We start from the raw sequence: 27,042 nt of genomic DNA, 5'->3' as shown, positions 1-27,042 counted from the left end.
TTGGTTGCGCATAGGTGGTGTAAGCAATGGTTAATATTTCTTACAGCGCCTTTGTCTTATGGGCGGTGGTGACCACTTACCATCAGGTGGCCCAAATGCTCGTCCGCCAATAAAAAAAAAATGTTTTTGTTAAGCTTTATCGGAGTCACTAATTCTTATTCATTGATAGTCTTAAAATCGACCGCTGGTCCAGAATAGAAAATATACAGAACTGACAAAACTGGCGAATTACAATTACTGACAAATTCAACATATATTTTTTTTAATTTCACAACTCATTAGTCATTCAAATGAAATGCCAAAATGGTAAGTAAGATTGGATTAATTCCCTTCGATAATAAGCTGTAGCTAGGGATAAATGATTTTTCGATATGACAACCCTACGCTTAACAGCTGTCAATGTCAATCGAAGTACAAACTTACAAGATATCGTTGTCAATATCAATTTTGATTGCGGACATTTTGACAGCTCACCTGTTACCTTTAATTCTCAATCGGACGAATTGTAATTACGGAACAATCCTCAATAAATATATCAAATATTTAACGAATTGATAGTTTAAAATCTTTCTTCATCGATAACTCGATTGAAATAAACTTCTAGAAGTTCTAAACTGTTTTCCTGAAGTCTATATTTAAAATATTTTCATATTACTTATCTTTTTATTTAATTGACATCACTAATAATAAAAAAAAAACAATGAAAAACATGAATCAACCAAGTTACCACTTAAAAGTGATACAAATAATGACAACTTAAAATAATATTAAAAATAAAAACAGAACGTATAGAAATTTAATTTAATACACCAAATTCTTTAATTCTTTACTATGTATGTCATAATTTTTACATGCATGTACCAACACATTGTTTGAATAACCACATTACAAGGCGTACAAAAACAATGATTGGCTTATCGCGTAGACGCGAGGACATTTAAAATATACATTATTGAGGACTCAACAAGGTTATGGACAATTTTATACAGCCTCCACCAATAATTAACTCAATTTTGCAATTTTTCCTCGAATTTTGGAATAATTGTCGAAGACGAGCAAAAGTTTTATGCGATATCAGGCAGTATGTTGAAATCTGGCATTCCGTTTTACCGAAAGGTGCTGACGTTTGTTTGAGGGAAATATTCGGATCACGGCTAGGTTGACCATGCGATATTTTATCATCGGTATATTTTCCAAAGCACGTCTGATATCAAAATTTTATCATTATTGACGTATTATAGTTTCTTATTTTGTGACAATTATTCCTTAAACCACGAAAAAGTACGGCTAGGTTGACCATGCGATATTTTATCATCGGTATATTTTCCAAAGCACGTCTGATATCAAAGTTATCATCATTATTGACGTATTACAGTTTCTTATTTTGTGACAAATTATCCTTAAATCAGGAAAGAGTTTCTTCAAACTTCAGACCTGTAGTTTTACTCTTTTAGGTCACTGTTAACAATACGCTTAGGTCTGTTCATGTATGCAGTATAGCATTGATTTTAGGTAAGGATCAAGCTGAACACCAGGTTGAAACAAAGAACTGAACTAAGAGTGAATATGAATCTTTTTGTCAAGCGCATTCCATATAAGACACTTTTACTATCATATATAAAGTCAGTAAAATGATTTTAAAATGACATTTTCAGAGTAATTTTATATGCATGAAGACAGACGCATACTTTATTTCCCTAGGATCATATTTCTATTGGCAGGTGATTCGACACAAAGCCTTTTACCTTTATCAGGAAAAAGAAAATCTTTTTAATGGCTAACCCGGTATTTAACCCAGGATCTCGGGATTGAAAGTAATATAAGCAACTACTATACTAAATAGACAATTTATCATTATGAGTATGAAAATAAAATTTTCCTATTTATCATTACAAAAAAAGTATGGCAACCCTACACGCGATTGAATCAAAATATTTTTTTATTTTGTCGTTTGAAAACAATGTTTGCTCAATCAGGGCGCATGCTGGAGGAAAATTTGCTCAAATTAGGCAGTGAATTTTTTATTACCGGCCTCGTCAATAAAACTTTTAAGTTGAATTATTTCTTATTTGTCTTACTAAAGAACGTTCCAGTTCTATAATTCTTCCCTTTAACCTTTAGTTTAACTTATAGGAAACTAGTGTAATTACTTTAAGCTTTCAGTTTAGTATCGTTACAAATTTTAAATAAATTATAAAAGACATACCTTTATTTCGTAATTCTGGTAAAGATATATCCAACCTGTAAACCACAGCTATACCAAGCATCCACTCGAACAACATGACAGTCAATAATTTTATTAATAATCAAAGTAGTTATCTCTATTCCAACTTAACACAGCTATTAAGTAAAGAATAGTAAATTAACTAAAGAACAAAATTGAATTGTTAACTTAGTTTCAGCGTATCGGATATTGTACAACTTAAGTAATACTTAATTCAAAACATCTTTCGCTTACATTAAGTGTTGCCATATGATTTACGTTTGACGTTTTGAGGGTAAAATTCGACGAAATGTTATAAATATATTCGTAACTCCTAAGCGTGGGGAAATAAAAACTTTATGTTTATTTAAAGTCAACTAATACAATGATATTATACTTCTAATGAAATCTTTAATATAATCTTTTTTATGGTTGGCGGATGAGCATATAAGCTAACTGATGGTAAGTCTACACCGTCGATAGACAATAACGCTGTAAGATATATTAACAATTCCTTTAATCGCCAATGCGCCACCAACCTTGGGAACTAAAATGTTATATCACATGTGCCTCTAGTTACACTGGCTCACTCACCCTTTAAATCGGAATACAACAATACTGAGTACTGTTATTTGGAGGTAAAATATCTGATGTGTGGGTGGTACCTACCCAGACGGGCTTGCACAAAGCCCTGCCACCAAGTAAACAGACTGGGCTAGACTAAATTAGATTGCACATTTATAAACCACTGTTCTAAAGTTTTAGAGTAGTATATAAATGTAGTCGTAGTATTAGTTGTGATATTAAAATTAATTTATTATTATTTAAATTTTACTTTTATTATTTATTGAATTTCCATTACATAAATAAATATTATCTATACATATAATAAAATTGGAGTGTCTGTTTGTAATATTGAAATAGCTACTTTTACCTAATCCATATGTAACTTATATACACGGTACATAAACAAAAAAAACATTTTTTTAAATTTTTGTCTGTCTGTTTGTTTCGGCTAATCTCTGGAACGGCTGGACCGATTTTGACGGGACTTTTACTGGCAGATAGCTGATGTAATAAGGAGTAACTTAGGTTACAACAATAACCTTTTTTTTAAAATTCAAACGCGCACGAAGTCTCGGGCACAGCTAGTAAATAATAATTACCGGCTATTAATTAATCAACATTATTCGTATTAATTTTATTTAGTGTGACCTGATTGGTTAATATTTTTTTGGGATGTACGTTCACATTGTTTTCATTTGATATTAGTAAGTTAAGTGATACGTTGATATTTGCAGTACAATATCGTTAATATCAAGACTTCGCAAATTCTTTCATCGTGAACCTCTACGGCGGTATTTTTCAATTAGTTCCTATGACCTAGTTTAAGTATAATAGCAAGTCACTTAGTCACATATTTAAGTAGAATCCAACAAACTATTTTGTGTCGGTATTTTATATATTTTTAATGTACCCTTCTGCTGGTTGATGAAAATTCAATGGAGAACCAAGCAAGAAATTCAGTGAAAAAATAGCTTTATGGACATTTTTGTTTCTCAAAAATGCAAACTATTCACTTACATGCGAAATGTTCACAATTTATAAGGAAAATATTATGAAGGTATTTGTTGTTCTCGATTTTAAATGTACACAACAAATATCGTTGTAAGTATGAATGTAATTAAGAGTAGGTATTAGACAATGCCGAGATGGCCCAGTGGTTAGAACGCGTGCATCTTAACCGATGATTTCGGGTTCAAACCCAGGCAAGCACCACTGAATTTTCATGTGCTTAATTTGTGTTTATAATTTATCTCGTGCTCAGCATTGAAGGAAAACATAATGAGGAAACCTGCATGTGTTCTGCAACCCGCATTGGAGCAGCGTGGTGGAATGTGGTCCAAACCTTCTCCTGAAAAGGAGAGGAGGCCTTAGCCCAGCAGGGTGAAATTTACAGGCTGTTAATGATATGTTATGTTTGTGTTATTAGACAATATATTGTGCTAATTTGGAATTAAATATTTGCTATAAATTAAAATACTTGGTTACTGAACGATGACAAGTAAATGAAAAATTTAACACACTTAAAATGTCCCAGAGCGGGATAAGTGTCCACTTCTCGGCCAGGTAATTACATCACGTTACACCAACGCATATTAGTGGATACACGTGTGGCAGAATTTCATACGATTTGTCTCAATTTTCTTCTACGCGAAATTCGTTTCAGTTACCCCGGCCTTGAACCCGGAATCTTCGATTCAGGAGAGTTCTAGCTAATCTTCAGCTTAGTCATATTTTAAATATTTAACTATTATAAAAGAACAAAAATGTAATTCAGTTTTCTTTTCAAATTTAAACATATCATAATGGAGTTCCATAACTATATAATTCTAAAGTTTTTTGTGTGAATCCTTAAAATAAACAAAACTCACTTTATAAAAGACAAACTTGAAAGTTATTTGTGTATGAGTTTATATTCTTAAAAAATCGTATATTTTTTATGTTGACGGTACCTCTACCCAAACAAAATTACAAATTATGTATATACTATTAAATGCGAAAGTAACTTTGTCTGTTTGTCTATTAATAAGGCTTTTACTGCTAAAGTACTGCGGTTAAACCATTGAACCATATACGTTAACCACTGTCTTAGCGAATTTGGTGAAATTTGGTACGAAGTAAAACCAAAACCTAAGGACATAAGCTACTTATTATAGATAAAATCTCACACGTGGGCAAGGCTGCGCCTGAAAACTAATATAGAAAAAAATGTAGCCTATAGCTTCATAATAATTTTTGATATTTTAAGTAATGTTAATAATGTTATTTCATATTTATGTAATTAAAACTGCACATGTGTGCGCAGAAACCGGTGCACATAGTCACTCCCATAATCCAATGGAATGGAAAATCTGACACAACCGGAAAGAGGTGCACGAAACTGAAACGGCTTCACGCTCACACCTTCCAGACACCGAGCTCTTATTGTGATTTTTTCTACAGAAAAACCCAAAATCTTTATATCGGCTCGACCCTGGATCTTAACCAAGGACCTTGAATCTAGTCATTAGTAAGTAGTCAGCCTATGTGTATAGCTAATATGAGATAAAATTCAGCGTTGTCACGTCAATAGACAAATTTTAAAGCGAATGAAACTGCAAAGCACAACATTGTTCAATAATGTTATATATTATAAAACCTTCTCCTGAACGCGATGCATCTTCAAAAGTTTTATACAAATTGGCTTAGCAGTTTTTTATTAAGGCATTAAAAAACAAAATTTACTCATTTCGTAGGTAGGTTCAATTATTTGAAAAATAATGATATAGACTTGTTATAATAAAATTAATTAATTATAGGCCTTTAATTACAACATACCCGAATATTTCATTATCAAAATTCACACGAAAATATTATATCAATATTAAACAAGTGAATCGAATAGCATTATTTACATCTGCACTGGCTCACTCAGCCCTCAAACCGGAACACAAAAATACTATATATTGCTGTTTGACGGTAGAAATTTATATGTATATGGTAGACCCATACGGTATTGTCACAGTCTAACCAACAAGTATGAAGTCATGTAACCTAGAGATAAAGGCAAATTGTTAAAATAATTAATACTAAGAATTATTTGTATTTCCCCTTTTTCGAAATCTTAAACAATATATTATCCGGTACTGAAAAATGCGAAACAATCGAAAATCCGTAATAATTTCATATCCGTATGTAAATAACTGTATCTGAAAATGGTAAACTATTATTCATATATCCGGATTCGTAATTTTATATCCATAACATCCCTGGCACTAATTAAAAAATAATTATTTTTTAATTAGTGCCTTTAATAAAATAGATTAAATTATTAAGGAATCAATAAAAGTCGGACGATTGAAATATCTCATGGTTGAGGGAATTTATTATGTATCCAGAATTAATTAAGTTTTTTTTTGTTTTCTTTTAAAATGATTGTAATAATGCCCCATTTTAAGGAATTACTAATATAACTATTTACCTCTCTCATTGAACCTAAAATTTATGCTAGGATTGGGGACAACAATAGCTAAAGGGGTTAGAATCGAACAAGAAACTTACATCACTAGGCGGCGTGTAAACCATTTCGCTAACAAAATTTTTTTCATTGAATCACATTTCCGAATTTTTAGGTATAAACATATCTAATAGCAACATTTAATACAGCTGATTAATACTCCATATTTCTTTTGCACAAAAACTCCAAGGTTTTCGGATGTAAACTGTAACTCAGGTCAGTGACCCAGTACCGCTGAATTCTCATGTGGTGAAGGAAAAATTCGTGGTGAATGTTGGCCCGCATGTGTCAGGAGGCAATTTTTTACATCTTTATCCAAAGTATATTAGGTTTACCTTCTATTGTATCTGGTAAATGGACCCTAAACTGGTCCAAAAGCTTTCAGTATTACAGGTAAAATTTCGATTCATCAAAACTTGATATTCTAATCATTCAAAATGGTGAATAATTTTTTTAATAAAATTATTGCAACTATAATTCATTGTGATATAAGGTAAGGTGCCGTAGTACATTATCCTTGTATCACAGTATAATGCGTGATTTAACGAGCTGACCCTTATCACCTTTACAATATTTTAATGACATATTTTTTTCTCGCAGCTTCGATGTCCGCGGTCGCAGTTTCAACAAAGCCTTACATTGGTCCGACCCTTTGGCCTTTGGGAAGCGAGCGCACTTCGTAACAATGTCTCGACCTTCTTCACTCACTGTGGACGCTGTACAACTAGACGATGAAGGAGTGTACCGATGCCGAGTGGATTTTAAGAACTCTCCTACAAGAAATTTCCAAATCCGTCTCAATGTTATAGGTGAGGTTTTTTATTATCAAGACATATCTTTTATATAAGAATAAGAATACGTTTATTTAGGATAAACAAGTATACAGATTCAAACAAACTTTTCATATAAAAAACATTACATTTATTTATAGATAGTAGAAACTCAACTGGTTTATTGTAATAATATAACAAAGAAATAACCAGGAAAAGATCGTTTCTTCTTCGTGTGTATTTTTTTGTAAGGAAATATTTAATTATTAATTTGATAATGTTTATACATTTATTAGTTCATACAAGCTGTGCCCGCTACTTCGTGCGCGTTTGAATTTAACAAAAAGTTATTGTTAAGAAACTCCTTATTACTCAGCTATGTGCCAGTGAAAGTCCTGTCAAAATCGGTCCAGCGGTTCCAGTGATTAGCCGGAACAAACAGACAGACAGACAAAAATTGAAAAAAATATATTTTGGTATAATTGCATTTAGTAAAAATCGATTATTTTAATATTACAAACAGACACTCCAATTTTATTATATGTGTAGATAAGTATGTAATAAATTAAAATATGAAGTCACAGAAGGTGATTTTATTTTATACTATTTATATATTGTCTAGGAGCAAACATTTATAATCCAGTAGCTAGTAGTAGACGATAACCCATCTGGTTACAAAAGTATTTATAAAGACAAAACCTATTCTAAGTTGCCTGTAATCATTGCAGACATTCACAAAGTCTTAATTTAAGTAATGTGCAGCCAACTGTGAGACTCAAGAAATTGTCTTTTCGTCTGTAATTAAATATCGCGTGTAGAATCAACTTTATACAAAAAGTCAACGTGTATCTTTAGATACTTAATTTAACAAACTCCAAATGAAATTAAAGGTTAAAAAGAACATTGAACCCTTTATAAATTTAAATAATATCAGAAAATATTGTATTGGTGTGTCTAAAAATGATCGATATACAAATTTAAATATTATTTGAATATTATACATTTAAAAATTAAAATTTCTTAAAAATATTCTATTTTCGACACAGAGAGCTAAAATGCCAGAGGGACTTCTTAGAAGCCCTTCACGATTTCACCTTGCCCCTAACGATTTACCGGAGGCGATAAAGGTACTATAAAAAGGAGAAATGAAGTCGTAAACAAAAAGTTTTATTTTATAAAGAAAAAAATCTACAATTCAATACATGAAAATTAAATAGAACTGAATTAAATCTGCAAGATTCGTTTTTTTTTTATCAAAAGATAGCGCGATTTTTCCCTTTTCAGTAAACTGGTTGCGAGATCTGTTGGTTGATTTCCTTATCAAGAATCACTAATTTTCCTGTCCTTGGCACGGAGACCCTATTAATTTTACGCCCTTGTACTTTATAATAGCTATGAAAATTAATGGGTAGTGTATAAACTTGACTTTAAGAATTATTTAATTAATATCTACTCGACTGGTTGCTGAACAGGATCGTTATGTTCAAGCATTCCTTGTAGTCCGGTCAAATTAGACATGCAAGCTTACCAATAATCGCATAGAGCTGATTTTTTTTTAAAGAATATTCTGATCATCATTAGAAATGAAATGTGAAAAGTCCCCATCGATTTGAAAAAAAATGTTTCCAAATTCAACGTTCGCGAATATGACTTTTATAGTCAAACATATGAATATCGATTGCGTTTTATAGTCAAACATATGAATATCGTGTATGATTTACACATTTATTCTGATTTTGGACTTATCTATAAATATATTGTTAATACACTTTTTCTCCTAAGAGTCAACATTCATGAAACATAACGATTCAAAAGTTTTATTCACAATATGCATAAGACGGCCTCGTATTTACTCAAAATATTTTGTTATCGGTCTGTAAAACTTATATATCTATATTTTATACTACTATATAAATCTGGAGACTCTGTCTGAACACTAAATCTTTGTGTCAAATTTCGTCAAAAATATTTTTATTATGACCGACTTTCGAAACGAAATCAGTTTTACCATTTTTGATATTTTTATATGTCTGTATGTCTGGCTATAACTTAAGAACGGTTGAACTAATCTTTATAAAAATTGGTTTACAGTAAGGACATGCGATTGCGCAAATGATAGACTATATATAATAAGGATAAACCTCATATGTCATGGCAGCTATAACATAAGGGTCTTCATTACTCGAATTCCTCTTATTCACTAGGAATATGTTAAGCAATAACAATAAACAGACCACAAAAACAAACTTTGTAGACTGCTGGAGTTGTTCTCAAAATCAATCAAAACAAAATTATGAGAATAACAAAAATTTTGTTGAGATTTTAATTATTTCATTATTATAAGGCATCAAAGTGCTCAATTTTGATTTGCTAAATTATATCATTTGACTAAGCTCATAAGAGCGATATTTCAATAGAGCTCTTAAATAAAAAAAACACCAACTGTCCTATTATTAGTTAAAACAATAAAAATATAATAGGATCAAGAAGCCTACTCCATTAAAATTTTCTTATAACTACTTATAACTTCCTTCGTCAATAACCTAAACAAATCGCTCAACAAATCAACCGATTTATTTTCTAACATGTTTATACCGTATTGTTGGAATAGTGCTATGATTTTTTTATATAATGTACAAAACTCGATAAGTTGATCAACTAGTCACGTCTTGGCTTTTGCAGCATTGAAAAAAATATCACAACAAACTCAACTAGTTGGTTAACAAGTTGAGCTTATCTTTCCTCGATCTCTAGGATCAAGAGTATTCGTCAGCTCTATTTATTACTGATGCCTAACGAGGAACTTGTTAGATAAATACAGCATTCATTTCGTATTTTATATCACTGCATTTTTTTTATGTTACACTTAATGCTTATATTCATGTTTTTAATATTTTAAGGCTAATTCGAAATGGCTCATTGGACATATAACAAAAATTTTAGCAGAAAATCTAGAAAGAAAATTTATTTTTCATGTCATATCCTTTTCTGGAAAATATTGTGAGGTAAATTGCATGTTTTGGAGGATATTCTGCCATAAGTTTTTCCACCTATTCGTCCTAGATACGTATAGTGGAGTAAGCTCCAAAATTTCAGAGGATGTAAAGGCTTTATTCAGAAGTGGGTCACGTTGATAATCGAAAGCAGTAAACAAAATGATAGGTTAGTAAAACTATGCTAAAAAAACATTGATGCACTAGTATATACATATATTGCATATCGTCTATACGATTAAATTGTTAAAGCTCAACGCATAATCAATTAGACACTGAGTTGCCAATCTAATAAAATACAAAATAAAGAACGACACGAGACAAGAAGAAAGAGGTGTTTGTTTCAAATACATAAACATAAAATAATCATATACATCGTGGAGGCAAATTAGTTTGACGTCTGTGATTTAAAGGAATGCCCGGTATCTAGAAATGCAATTTATTGATGTTCCATTTTTAAAAATCTCCAATTTTTCTAACAGTTCCACCACACCAACTACTATTGTACGATGAAGCTGGTCGCGATGTGGCGGGCGTTGTAGGACCTTTGGAAGAAGGTGGCAACTTCACGCTACTCTGCGAGCTCAGAGGAGGTGAGTGATCAAACAATTTTTTTACATTAGTAATTATAATTTTACTTCAAAGTAAAATTAGTTATTTACTTTTTATATTTACGACAAAATTTCACAGATTATTTTTTTTTTTCTATATTTTATGATATAAAGTTGGAGAATGAGTATGTTGATACTACTCTAGGCTCTAGCACTCGATCTAAAAAAAACATTATTGCACGAGGCAGCCTATTTACTAAAAAACTTTCACGGTACAGTACAATCATAGTTGGCAGAGCAGTGACGCAGTAAATTTGTATGAGGTGTTGCCCAAAGAGGAGCAGCTGGATTACGAAAATGACTTATTTAGACCAGATTAATATATGGCATTTGCAGAGAAGACATTTTTGTATACTATAGGTAGGTGAATGGTCCAATAATTTACCCGATGGTAAGTGGTCACCACTGCCCATAGACATTGTCGCTGAAAATATATTAAACATTATTATTTACATCGGCAAAGCGCCACCAACCTTGGGAGCTTAGATTATTTGTGACAAAACATCTTAGCTCCCAAAGTTGGTGGCGCTTTGCCAAGCAAGTGTAATTACAGGCACATGAGACAAAAGTTTTGTCATTGCTCATTGACTTCTAAATCATAACAGAAAATACTAAGTATTGCTGTATGGTGGTAGTTTATCTGATAAGTGGGTGGTACCCAGTCGGGCTTGTACAAAGCTCCACAAAGTAAATTACAATTCAAAAATTGCCATAGAAATGAGTCAAAAATTTCATGCATACACAAATAACGTTATTTCTGCTATGAAACGGATGAAAACCAAAAATATCCATGAATTAGCAAGATTCCGTCACTCGTAGTTACGTCAAAATGAAATACGTTACGCCGTTTGTAAACGAAACGTAATTTGTAACGTTAATAGTTCGTGTATTTTTTTCCGATCCTACGTTTTATTTACGCCTTCCACCTTTGTACGGCTGTCCGTCTGATTGATATCGCGTTTTCGTTTGTTATTTATTTACCGTCAAAAACTAGGAAACTTATAATAAATCTTGCGTCTGGATGAAGTGTAGCAATTGTGATACGCATTAGGCTGTACCACATTCTCGATAACAATGGGATTATGTTGAGAGCATAATATTTTAAATGTTACGAATGGACCTGTATCAAACTGGTTCTCATCACAGCTTGAAATAATTAAACTCAATGCTATTTATGGTTTACTAGCTGAAACCACGGCTTTAACTGCGCGAAATCATGATGCCCTCTATTATGAAGTGTAAGTAGCCTATGTCACTTGCCAAATTTTGTCAAAATCTGTTTAGCGGATTAAGTCTGAAGAGGTAACAGACAGTCACTTTCGCATTTATAATTTAGTAAAGAAGTAAACCTAGATTTATTTATTTATTTATTTATTATGTTTTGCTAGCGGATGTTACATAAATTACACACCAATGAAATCATGTACAAAATAAGATACATTATGTACACCCATTCAAAAGCAAAAACTGCATGCATAGCGTTCTTGCTCCGATTACAATTATATAATTAAATATTAAAGTGCTTGATTAACATTAAGTAACAATATTTCGACATTGAAAGGAGAAAAAAAAAAGAAAAGTGAAGAACAGAAATAACAAAAACCACATTACAAAGTACTATAAGTTTACATATTTACATTTATATGCTATAGATCTTCTCAGCTCCTTCGACATATTACTCGTTTCCAAGTATAGTACCCGCTTCATAAAATCGTCCATATTTACTATTCAAACGAATCAAACATCTTGTCACACAATCAAATAAAAATATAACCAAAAACATCTCATAAATAATTCCGATCGACCTCCACGAAGTCAATGTCATTATTTTCTTTACCCTTTAAATTCGTATATAAATCACTATTTTTCCAGACCGAATGCATCAATCAATAAACAATGGGGGAAATTTGCATTTAAACCAACGCAAAGTACACTCTATTGCGGAATTATAACACATGAAATTGCAGAGCTTTTGCGAATATCGGTACTAAATCTCGGTTGCCCCGCATTCACAATACATCTATAATATGTATTTAAAATTTCGCTGCAAGTATAATAAATACAAGCATAAGGGTAGTTGATAGTGATTTGCTCTAGTAAGCCTTTATATACACTAGCTGTGACAAACAACGATCCCCTGTTTAAGCCACACCATCTATGGACATACATTTAAAATTTTAAGTATCTTTCTTCAAAAATATAGTACTTTTATACAAACTTTCAACCCTCGTTTAACCTGCTAAACTTAAGAATGCTAATATGCCATTGGTTCGTAGTGAATTTTCTACAAAGTCTGTAGTTCTAACGTAAGAGTAACAGCCCGTATGTATCCCACAGCTGGACTAAAGCGTCATATACGCGAACTATATACTCTTGAAAAGAAGCTTGTTACACCACGCTGTTTGATAGATATACCTTTGGCAGATTTTCATCCGATACATGCATCACGATGTTTTTCTTTATCGCCGAGTACGAGATGGTTGATACTAACTAAGCACGTTCAGAGGTGCTCGTTCGGGTTATTACCCGCAATATTTGATTAAAATTCACCTGTTCTAACCACTAGACTCTGAAATACAGTCATAAAAACTCAACGAATACGAACTCAACGTTTTTTATCACCTGCTTTGTTATTGCATTTTTCAAGCAATACTGACGCTAAATTAAAAATGATAATTTAATTATAGAACTTACATTCTGTTTATAATAAACGTATTAAAAACATAACTTTTAGTTTGTAATGAAATTATATATTATACCCAATAGTAAGAGCCAACGCAAGTACTTGATAAGCCATTTGTTTAGATTAACCTGACGTCTTTAATCCAGTCATCCACTTAGTTAAAAGCGGTACCTAGCGATATCAATGCGTCTTATATGCTATATAAAAGATTACTTTACTTTTCCATCATATACTTGGTGGTAGGGCTTTGTGAAGGCCTAAGGAACATTACACCTTAGTATAAGTTTCGTCAATGTCTATGACTAATGGTGGCCATTTACCAACAAGTGACTTATTTGCCATTGCCTGTTTCCAATAAAAAAAAATTATAATAAGACTATTTACTGTGAAGGATGATTTCTTTTTAAAAAAAAAAGAGCATACGTATTGAACGGTGCGTACATACGTACGGTACGATTAAATAAAACGTACGGCTGTACAGTTACGCTGCTAAGACATTTTACGTATTTTATATCTGAGATCCAAAATAACTTCTTCTTGAATAATTAATACTTTGAAGAAACCAACCAGTATAAGAAATTCGAAGATAATAATAATCATAATCGGTTGATTTGGTAAAGGGTTTTTCAAGCATACTATCTCAAACATGGATCTGATTATCTTGACCTTTATTGGAACCCTTTCCAACAAAAAGAGGTTCACTGAACGTACATAAAAGTATTTCGATGACGGATTAAAATAAAAAATATTATCATTTAATTAATGCATTTTTATAAAATAATTAAATTTAGTAAGACGCTTATGAAATACACTATTGAGCCTACTTATTCCTTAAAGGCCGGCAACGCATTTGCAGATGTCCTTGGGCGGTGGTAGTCACTTTGCATCAGGAGGATTAACAGCCTGTAAATTTCCCACTGCTGGGCTAAAGCCTCCTCTCCCTTTGAGGAGAAGGTTTGGAGCATATTCCATGACGCTGTTCCAATGCGGGTTGGTGGATACAAATTGTTAGATTATAAACACAAATTAAGCACATGAAAATTCAGTCGTGCTTGCCTGGGTTTGAATATATGCCATAATGAAATAACATTAAATTTAGAGTAGATTATATAAATGGCTTAAACAAAACAGTGTTCTTTTAACGAATAAAGTGATTATTCGCTAAAAGAACACTGTTTAGAAAAAAACGTTTGGATTTAGGCTCGGGTTCCATCACTGACTCATTCCCATTCCATCAGGACTGATTAAACACTAATTTTGAATAACAGCATTGTAAATCTGTTTATTTGGAAAGAGCAACCTATACGAGTTTCTTGTCGTTTCTTTTTGCTGGAGGCTGGTTTCAGAAACGGTGGTAGTGTTTAAATATTGACCATTCAAAAACGCTTTATTGTGAAGTTCACTTGAATAAAAATCATTTCATTTAAATTTATTTGAAAACTGAATTAAACGAGATAAACATAGTAGTTTATTACATGATAATAACAAAAAAACACAATCAAATAAACTTTATGACTTTGTCGAAATATAAGTTTCAAATAAAAAATATAATATTCTATACCAATTAAATTGTGATGACCACCTTGGGGTGTCACTGACCGCAAAGTGAATCCTCAAAATCGGTTCACAGGCAAAAAATATATACATACTTGACAAGACATTTGAGAGTCAACTCGTTTTTGAAGTTGGTTGATATACAACTACACAATAGAATTCATTATAATTACCGTCTCTCTAAATAATTCTACCGTCCAACAATATAGTCAGGGCATAAGCCCACATTTAACGTGGGCGTCTATTGTAGGTCTCGACTATATTTTATCATTGTAAAAATAAATATTAGATGTTATTCGAATAATAATTTTAAAAGTAAAAATGAGAGGAATCATTATTTTATTCTATGCAGCGTGACTGTTTTAATACTATCGATATTTAAGGAAGTCATATTTGACGATCATATATAAAAAAAAATACATTTAACATAAATATTAATAAACTTCTAAGTAAAGTTAACCAAAAGCTATGATCACTTTGATAAAATCGGTGATAATCATTGTATGTGCACAAGAAGTAAGGATAAGCTTAGAACGCCAAGTTTCCGACTACGCAAAGTCAATAAATCATTCTTGGGGCAAGGTATCCGCTTCTATAACAAAATTCCGCAGACATTTTTAATTTTGCCGTTTCATAGATTCAAGTCAATTGTACAAAATATATTGGTAGAGAAGGCATATTATTCGATACAAGATTATATTGATGATAAAAAAGCTTGTTGACTTCCAGGCAGGAGACATAACATACTTATATAATTATATTTAACTAACATGACTGTATTTTTATATGTTGAAAAAGAGTAACTACTGAGTTTTTTACCGGTTATTCTCGGTAGAATCTACATTCCGAACCGGTGGTAGCCTTACTTTAAATAGTTTGTTAAATGACGATTCAAAAGTGCTTGTAAAAGCCTACTTGAATAAAGTATATTTTGATTTGATTTGATATGTAATTAATTACGCGTCGTGTGGACACCCTAGTTGCGCTATCGATACAAAACAGGTATGTGGGTAGGTACATTTAGTTATCCTTACCTTACCTTAACTTACATTACCTTTGATAAACAAGCATGATCTAATTCCCCTTCATACTTTAATTCTCGCTTAGAAAAATACCAACAAATGATATGAACTTGGGACAATAAATCATATGAACTGTTTACCTATCATGGTATTTCTGGCGTATTTAAAAATCGAATCATACTTATTTACAACGATTGTCAATCTTTAAACTACCTATTTACCTACATAACTACACTGACCTTAACAAATGTTCAAAGTGAGCTCCTTCTAGTGTGATACACAGTTCGGCACGTGTACGCATATTTTCTTTCACACGATTTAACACGAATGGGTCACTTATAACAGTTTCGAAAGTACTGGTGATTTTTAATTTCAACTCCTGTCTGTTTGCATACTCTGTAACATACACGAGACGTTTCCTTGGGCATGTGTTGAATATCGAACTGTCCGAAGCGTCGTTGTCTTTGATTCTCGTTTATAATTACGCTGTCATTAGGTACTCAGCGCTTTGGGAACATCTCCCAGCACCCGGCAAGCTATCATTCGCATGCAAATAAGCATGAACTATGTCCAAGTACTTTGCATTTGTGTATTGATAGGCCATACCTAATACTAATACTAATGACGGATAACACACACATACACGGCAGATTAGGTATACGCGTAAGATCGACTGCTAGGCGCGCGCGCGGGTAGACGGACATAAGATCATCACGGTGACGCTCGCCCTACTGACCTAATTAGCCTCTGCCCACGGGGCGAGGGTTGCGGGTGGCAAGCGGCACAGTACAACACCAAACCGCACGCGCCGCTGGCAATGTGTCCATACTCCATTTATTTGAATGGATTTTTTGGAAATATGGTCAAAAATTAAGTGAGAATCATGTACCGAGTATTCTCCTTAAATATTGATAGTAATTCACCAGTCACCACAAGAAATTCTTCTTTTACTCGCCATTGTCAGCCGCAACCATGGCATACCATTAAACATCCGTATTGGTTATTTACAGCCATATATTGGTACTGAATGGTTCACCTATTTGGACCATATCAATGTTGTAGACACTAATAGAACAACACCCTAATGATGACATTAGGTTTCGTTTCCAGTAAATTTATATGCCCATGTTTTAACTCATTTTCCAATTTTCGTTTATTTCTCTTTTTTTATATATTTACATTTAGTTATTATATTTCCAAGGTTGAGTTATTTACGCTATTAATGTTAACTTTAATGGTATTTGTTCCTTTGCTTTTTGCGGTATAAGATTTTTTAATAGTTTTTGGTTGTTTACAATGTGTGATTTTAAAAATAGTCTGCATTTTCTTTCCGTTCCCCTTGAGCCCAGCAGCGGGATGAGTATAAGATACTGAACACATTTTACTTACATTTTAAGTAAAAAAGTTATTTTCTGATTTACTTTTAATAATTTAGAATGTTTAAATGATATTACTAAAATCTTCTACTAATATTATCAGTACCAAAAAGTATTTCGTACTTACTAAAAAGTTTTAATTATTTAAATTCTCCCCATATAAAAGCACTCGTAATGGCAACTCCAATACTAAAGGTGACAATTATGCAATTCTTCTAAATGACTGCAGGTGCGAAATTTTTGATACCATTCATAATTACGTTCTGTTTTAATCTGTAGCGCCATTTGAAGTAGAATCGTTAACAGAATTCGTAATTACTGAAATACTTTTTATGTTTTATTCAATCCAGATTAAAATCAACGCGAAATCCTTACTAACATTAAATTATTAATAATACTTTATTGTAAACCATTTGTTAAATATTATATTTGTGCAGCCCTGACTTCAAAACTAGTGTATGTATAATATTAATAGTTTTATTTGATAGTTATGTTAAAATACATCTCGTATTATCTCCTGGTTCATTTTAATAGTTTATAATTTAGGTAATCCGAATTAATTAAAATGAACGTATGATAAAATGGAAGCTCTTTTAAGCAGCCTAAATGTATACCTTTCGTAAATACTATAAGAAAATACGATATTGGGTACATCACACGTACATTTTTACAATTAAAATAAATGGTATAAAAAGATATTTTGTAGTTGGTTTGTCGTTATGCTGCTCGAAGCAAGCGTTGGTTACGTCACGTAATTGTCACGTGCATTATTAATAAAATAATAACACGTTTTAAATAATACACCATTTAGTGTAAACGTATTATAATTTTATTGAAAATAAAAGATCGATTTAATTGCGTAACGACTGTAAAAATAAACTGTTTGATAGTGTTTAAATTATAATTGCAAACCTCGGAACACGTTAATTATTTTGTATATATATATATTGTACACACTTTAATTATATAACGGTTTTATTATTTATTATCAACGGTCATTTCAGTTAATTTATAAAAACTGTAACAATTCCTAACCGAAAGATTATAAGATATAGAGTGTACAGTAAAGCTCACAGTGGACAACGATCCGAATGGTTTCAGAATAATTGCTTAAAATGATACTAAACATTTGTGAAATTTATTTTCATTTGAGCTCTTTTATACGGTTTATCAACGATATCTTTGTGGAATAGCAGCTTAGCTCTGGAGTAATAACTTCAATTACTTTCTGCTTCGGCTTGCGGAAAATTAGCGAAATTATATTAAGACGTGAAATATTTATTTTGTTAAACTATTAATGTAACGATTATTTTATTTTTATTTCATAAATAAAACTATTAATAAGTTATATCTTATCATAGTTTTTTTTTCAAATTTAGAAGTTTTATTTAAATTTATATTCAATATATGTATATTGTACTAGTTTTGCGCCCTAACTTACACTTTAGGTATCATAAAATATTAGGTATAAAAAGTCGCCTGTGTCCCTCCTTGGGGTTCAAGCTTGCATCAGAATTAATTTCATCAAAATAAGTTGAGTTTTTTAGTTATGAAAGCGTAACAGATGGACAGAGTTATTTATAATATTAGTATAGATTTATTTGATTTGCTTAAAACAAACAGTTTTGGTAGTTCGCGCAAGCATGTCAATCCACCACCAAACAGCAGTGGTAAGTAAGGCAATGTAACTATGGTTAATATTTTCAAATCAAATCAAAATATACTTTATTCAAGTAGGCTCTTACAAGCACTTTTGAATCGTCATTTAAGAAACTATTTAAAGTACAGCTACCACCGGTTCGGAATGTAGATTCTACCGAGAAGAACTGACAAGATACTCAGTAGTTACTCTTTTTCAACGTCTAAAAATACAGTCATGTTAGTTAAATACAATTATATATGTATGTTATGTCTCCTGCCTGGAAGTCAAGTTAAGGAAGGAAGTCATTTCTTTACCTATAGGCCGTGGTGTCCAATTACCATCTGCCCAAAAGTACGCCCACTCCAATACAATGTAAAAAAAAACTAGCTAGACACCTCTACCTAAAATGATATAAAGATAGTCGTTTAATAATCATTAGTCCTCATATATATATAAATAACTAACATATATTTCAAAAGTTTTATGTAGATACATAGCGTATATTCGACTTTGCAATTCGAACCAGCAGTTTAGTTTCAGAAATATTACGAGGTATTTAAAAAACGCGTGGAGTGTTCTACGACGTACTGTCAAAGTACGGTTGAATAGATTGGTTGGTGAATGTTTATATCTCATTGGTTAAAAACTGGCACCGAATAAAATCGGTATCATCAGATTGATGATAAAAAAAAAATCGTAATTTAAAAAACAGTAGTAATTAATGACGAGACGATTTTTTACTTTGTCTTACTGAAAAAAAAAACTATCAAACCACCAAAAGTCAAAATCAAAATATACTTTATTCAAGTAGGCTTTTACGAGCACCTCCGAGTCCTCATTTTACAAATCTGTATTAAACGTAAAGCTAAACCGTTGTGGAATGTAGATTCTACGATTGCGATACGATTCGAGAAGCTCAGTACATAAAACTTATACCAAAAGATGACCGCGTTTTGAAAAAGAATTTAGTGTATAAATGGTAGACTTTTACCGCCAGTTCTATTAGTTATCAATATCTAGACACATTAATATCTTAAAATAGAATGCCTTTGCAACAGTGAATAGATCTCTTTCTTTAACGAAAATAAAAAAAATGACATATTTTGCTTTTATTTGCTTGTATCCATAGGTACACAAACCATGAACATCAATTTAAAATACTTTATTTGTATAATGTTTTATAAAGCACAAACGTTTGCAAACACGGGTGCACTCATAGCTTTACTTTTTTAGGTAGGTCCAATCATTGCTTTTTTGAGGTATTGGGTACTGTCAACTTTCTCACTCCAAGTCACTGAAAATTCTTAAGAAAATTGCAGTAAATTCTACAGAATTGGATTCCAGTCTTATAGATATCCAAAAGACTAACGATGAAGTCAGTATTATTTATATGTAACAATAATGTTAGTACAAGCAATTGGCGCAACTACACGCTTATGAAATAATTAAATTGATTTACACAAATGTGAGAATAAGGTTTCACAAACACACATTCACGGATTTGCTAATTTTATCATATCTAAGTAATGAGAGTTTAATGAACAAAAGCCGTTTTAACGCCCACATCGAATGCCTTCTATACACTAACTTACACAAGTGTGGGTGACCGTAGTCATACTATTTCATTACGTGATTATAAAGTCAAATAAAATATACAAGACGAATTTAAAACTTCCAATAAAGCTAGTGCAAAGTTCCACTTTAATAAGTTCCGGACGAACTCCTCAAAATGGTGGCATAATACCAAAATGTCCGCTTCGAGAAGACTCGATGCAAAATTCATTCCACCATCTCTTTATTTATTCACAGTGTCACAGTTTAGTTCTTTGAAGTTCCGGAGCTTGACGCTTTTGAATTAATTTGATCAGTTTCATTCCTTCCTCATTTTAGCCGCTTATATAATATATTACACGATTCATGATGCCAAGCATCACAAACTACTAAAAGATCGATAAATTAAAATCGCCTCTTTTCGTTTTTAGTTTACAGAACTTAGATAATTTGCATACCGATGCAAAGATAATCTAATGGCTATAAGTTCTGTACTTTTCAAAAAGTGAAATCACAATGCGTACGATACCTTAAAAAATGTCCTGAAAACACTGCAACTTGCGAGAACATCACTAATTAAGTCAATTTGTTTCAGTAAATTCGTTTCAGTAATTGTTTTGTCTCCTATAGCGAATGGCTATCCTCGTCAGTGTTATTAAATTATCTAAGAGACTAGATATACCTATATTGAGATAAAGTGTGATTTGGCAATAAATAGTTTTTCAATTAGTGTTTAGGCTCTCACACATAAATGCGAAATATCTTCGAGTTCGCACGAATGCACCGCAAGATTATCCGATCTGAGTCGCATCGGGCATTCCTGCGATATTACGTCACATGTTGTCGCCACGTTAGTCCGCTCTGAGACTTTCCTGTGCGCTTTGTATGGGCGCCCTAAGATCGGTGACAAGTCTTGTTCCAATGTATATTGACGGTGACTATTTACAATGATTAGGCTCTTTTTCAAGTTGGTCTACTTATTTTAAATAAGCAAAAGACTATATTTCATGTAACATTGCAATGTAAGTATGTTTTCCCAGCCTGTGCCCCAATCTGTTTGGGGTCGGCGCAGCATGTCTTATCTTTCTATCCTCTTTCTTCTCCTCAGTCATCTGATCGTCCACATCCATCTCTCTCATATCCTTCCTCACACACTCCATCCATGTTTTCTTTATCTCCTCCCTTTTTCCACGCTCATGCTCCTTTTTAGCATTAGCAGCCCGTAAATGTCCCACTGCTGGGATAAAGGCCTCCTCTCCCTTTGAGGAGAAGGTTTGGAGCATATTCCAACACGCTGCTCCAATGTGGGTTGGCGGAATACACATGTGGCAGAATTTCGTTGAAATTAGACACATGCAGGTTTCCTCACGATGTTTTCCTTCACCGCCGAGCACGAGATGAATTTGCCTGCCTGGGTTTGAACCCGAAATCATCGGTTAAGATGCACGCGTTCTAACCGCATGCTCCTTACTCTGTATGAAATGCAAGTACCTATAATCGAAATTGTATTATATCTCATATTTTTTCTTCTTTAATTGTTTTTTGAATTTCAACTCTTCATTTTCTATGTCCTAGACAAACTTAGTTAGCATGCTTTGTATTCGGTCCAGCATAACCACGCCAAAAACTAAAACAATTGGCTGACAAAAAGAGGAGTAAAAGGTACTAAATTTATTCTTTGTCTATTAAATCAGCTCAAATTATATAAAATTCCTGTATTCAGTACAGAAACATTACATTGACCTAATAATTGTCAAACCAAACAGTACTACCGATTCGGAAAAGTATATACCCTAACCTGAAGGAACGGAAAAATATTAGCACCCTACTTCTAAATAAAGAAATCACATTTTATCTAACGCCAATGCACGTTCCGATACAATTTTAACACATTTTATTTTGTTCAAGTTCAAACTAAAATCCAATACGTCCCTAATATTTTTCTCATTACACTTGGCCACGAGTGGGACTACTTAAATCTCTTACGATGCTAATCTTTTTGGGTAGAGATGACCTCTTAACATCAGGTTATCTCGTCCGTTCCTCCCAATGATAAAAAAACACGGATTATGAGCGCTCATTAGAGTAATGAGCGGATTCTGTAAGGATGTTACGGTGATCGTTATTTTTGTGATTAAAGATAATTTGACTAATTTCTAGTGAAATTGATCTTCTACATTTCATCATTTTGTTTTACGAATTATGCTTTATTACAATTAATTAAGTTTTCATTGCTTGTTTTTTTTTTCTGTTTTTAATCATCTATTTGTAAAATCAAAATCAAAATATACTTCATTCCAGAAGACTTAGATATTATTTCATATTTTCAAAACACACTAAGTACATTCTCACAATCATTTGTGAGTCGCCATTTTTAAAATTAGTTAAACGTATCATTAAGATTGGTTCATAAAGTAGATTTTCCAATAAACAGAAATAAATTTAGCAGTTTTACTTTGACTTTGCTTAATTTCGTCTTAGTTTTGTATGTTGTACATTAATTATGAAATCGTTATCATTAAAATATTAATGACATCCGCTCTATATATAAAAATTTGGAAATGTTACTCTCTGTGAGATTTTTTCAAAGAACCATTAACATATATCGAAGAAACCTTTTATGAATCGGTGTTCGGTCATATTACAAGCCAGGGGGATTTACGACAGTTACCACCTATATATCACAGTTTCTACCACCAAAGTGTGTCAGTGTTATTACAGTCAGAACATAACATCTTAGTTCCCAAGGTTGGTAGCGCACTGAAAATGAAAGGAACGGTTAAGATATCTTAGGGTACCAATGTTTATAGATGGTGGTTACCACTTTTCATCAGGTAACCCATTTGCTAGTCTGATTACTATATTAAATTTAAAAAAAAACGTTAATATTTTGAAGTTGACATCAAACCAGCGTGACCGTTTTAAATGCCAAACCAATGCGTCAAAATACGCTCGGTCATACCCTTGCTTTACTTGAAATGATTTAAAGATTCAATAAGTTTTATAAATTACACGAAAGCCTCACAAATGTTTATCCAAAGGATTTGTTCCTGTATTCCGGGATTAAAACCAATATTTACGACGGCTACTTAGAATTCACCCCGGCTACAGTTCTACGGCGGATTCAATGCGCAAAAGTTAAACTTAACTAGGCAATTATGGTTCGCGTATCCACACAATGCTGACTTATACTTGAAGTATGAAATTATGTTTGTTTTATATATTAAATTCTAGTAAATATTTTGATGCTTTGGTAAAAGTTTCTCACACAGTGTTATCAAATTGATAAATAATTCTTCTTTACGACAAAGAAGCCAGTAATTCATTTATAAAGGTCTTGATGATGACGTCCAGACTGATTTCGGTATCCACAAGTGGGACGGCAAATTCAACACAACCGTAAAAGGCAAGAAGATGTACACATTTCCAACTTACAGACTTCTGGTTGGTACTGAGTTCGTGGCCTTCACGTTTCCGTAGCTTCTGCGATCCGTGCCAAAAACGGCCTTTCTAGTAGTTTCAATGGACGTGAATCCCACGTTGGGTAAAAATTCACGTTTACAAAAGGCAAAATTATATATATATATATATATATATATATATATAACGGAACGCGGTTACTTTGGTTGTTGATTTGGATAAATAATGAATCGAGTAGTTGGCAATAATGTTTGATGGCTGATTTACTTTTAAGGGTCACCCCGAATGGAATTTTAAGAGTCAAGGCAACGCGAGCCGTCATGTTTTGAGAAGCGACTCATATGTGATGGTTGTTTGCAAACTCATTTGAGAACAACTTGTAATCCTTTGATATTTTTGTGGTGTACGATTATTGAATCAATTAATACAGTGATTAGACGATATATTAAATACATTTTATTTTGTGAATATCTCCATTTCACGACCACATCGTCTTCGAAATGTCGGATAAATCCCCGAACTTTTATTTTTTTATAGTATTGGTTGGCGGACGAGCATATGGGCCACCTGATGGTAAGTGGTCACCACTGCCCATATACAAAGGCGCTGTAAGAAATTTTAACCATTCCTTTCATCACCTATGCGCCACCAACCTTGGGAACTAAGACGATATGTCCCTTGTGCCTGTGATTACACTGGCTCACTCACCCTTCTAACCGGAAAACAACAATACAGAGTACTGTTATTTAGCGGTAGAATATCTGATAAGTAGGTGGTACCTAACCAGACGGGCTTGTACAAAGCCTTACCACCAAGTAAATCACCAACTGTTCGGCATCCTGCTCCTCCGACATATTATATATGTATATATATATATAAATATATATATTATTCGTTCTAAATAAAACTTTATTATGGCGTAATGATTACACTAAATTATAATGGAAACGTTTTTAACAATCAATGTAATAATTATAACTACTAATTTAATCGAAAGTGCCTCAGCTTACCTGTATAACGTTTATTTTCATTAGTAACGCATTTAATTAAAATTTTATTAATTAAAAAAAAATCCAACGAGTCTCTAAGAGCGTTTTTGAATTAAGTATAATTAATTATTTTTAATTTGATTATATCCTAGCTGGACTATTTTAATAACATCGTACGCAACTATTTTTTTTTCTATGATTTTTAATAATTTATCAAAGGCATAATAAGTAGGCATTACCTTCATATTACTTCCAACGCACGAATATATTTTTTACATAAAAACATTGAAGTTCCTCGAACAACTATCGCTCGGTCCGATTGCATTAGAATAGTCTAACTGTAGCTTTATTTGAACAATACGTACAGTTAACTGGTTAACGTAAACGAAGTATACTCATGATGTCAACTGCAGTCCGTGGAGTTTCAAGTCGGCTCTGTCCAAGACAGGTACAAATCTGTCCTAAAGTCATGCAAAATGCACGATGCTCTTTAGCGCCGTCTAGTGTCAACTTACAGAATGGACAGTGAAAAGAAAAAAAACAGTCAAACGCTGTTGAAGAGTATGAATGACACCGAGATCAATCTATAAAAATATTATAGATGCGAAATTAACTCTGTCTGTTACCTCTTTATGCTTAAACAGTAGAACTAATTTACATGAAATTTTGTATGAAGATCTTCCGTATATGAGAGTTCCGTGAAAGGACAAGCTAAGGCAGGTTGAGATAATTTTCATATGAGTATATAAATAATATTACAAGTAACTAATTAATTAGGCCTTGTTTATCTAAGTGAAGGAATGATAAATACGTATTAGGCGCTGTTTGCACCACTGCCCTGCGGTTAGACACAGTAGCGAGCTGAAAGTTTAACTGAACTTAGCTTTGAGTGACTCGTTTAAGTAAATGAAATTTACGTAATTAGTTTACTGATTACATTTATTGGAGACTGTGAATATTTATATTTTGAACTGGTATTCGTTCGCGGCTCGTTTGTTATGGAAGGCAATCGTAGGTTTTAGGTATGACAAAGTAAATGGGCTACTTTTTTATACCTTGGGGTTCAAGCTTGTTGGACACCAAATTTAAATCATTCTTGGGGCAAGGTATCCGTTTCTATAAATTCCGAAGACATTTTTAACGTTGCCGTTTCATAGATTCAAATCATTAGTAAAAAATACATTGGTAAAGAAGGCATATTATTCGATATAAGATTTTATAGATGATAAAAAAGCGTGGAGTTAATGCTTGTTGACTTTCAGGCAGGAGACATAACATACATATATAATTGTATTTAACTAACATGACTGTATTCTTAGATGTTGAAAAAGAGTAACTACTGAGTTTCTTGTCGGTTCATCTCGGTAGAATCTACATTCCGAACCGGCGGTAGCTTTACTTTAAATAGTTTGTTAAATGACGATTCAACAGTGCTGTAAAAAAGTCTACTTGAATAAAGTATACGTTTATTTTATCAAATTCAAACAACAAAACAAAAGACAGAGTTACTTTCGAATTTACAATATTAGTTTAGATAAAGTGTAACATGCCCAAGAGACGTTCCGAAGATTGGTGACGCATTGGCGAAAAGAATTGGTTAATACTTTTAATAGTGCCAATACCTTTGGTAAGCGATGACAACATAGCATCAGGTAACCCATTTGCCAAATTGAGAGTATAATTGTAAGGACGTGTCACGCTTAGGGACTTTTCATTACAAGAGAGAGAAGAAAGATAATATGACGTAGAGAGAAAGAGAGAGATACATACATATGTCAGTAAGGTTCACTTCTATCGAGTGTACGGTATACTACACACGTAATTTTTTTTTTGTTCATTACAACCGTTAATGAACCCAGAGTAAAATAAAGTATGGTTTATTGCACTGTTTCAATATACATATATATTAATAATATAGGTAGGCGGACGGGAAAATAGGCCACCTGATGGTAAGTGGTCACCACTTTCCATAGACACTGTAAGAAATATTAGACATTCCTAGCATTGCCAATACGCCAACAACAATGGAAGCTGTTATGCCTGTAGTTACACTCGTTCATTCGTCAAACCGGACCACGATAGTATACTAATGATTGCTTTTTGGCGGTAGGGTATCTGATCAGAGGATCTACCTAGCCAGGTGGGTATGCACAAAGTCCAGCAAGTGA

Source organism: Vanessa atalanta, chromosome 19, assembly GCF_905147765.1.
Source record: "Vanessa atalanta chromosome 19, ilVanAtal1.2, whole genome shotgun sequence".
Lineage (NCBI taxonomy): Eukaryota > Metazoa > Arthropoda > Insecta > Lepidoptera > Nymphalidae > Vanessa > Vanessa atalanta.
Note: the sequence above shows the minus strand (reverse complement) of the source record.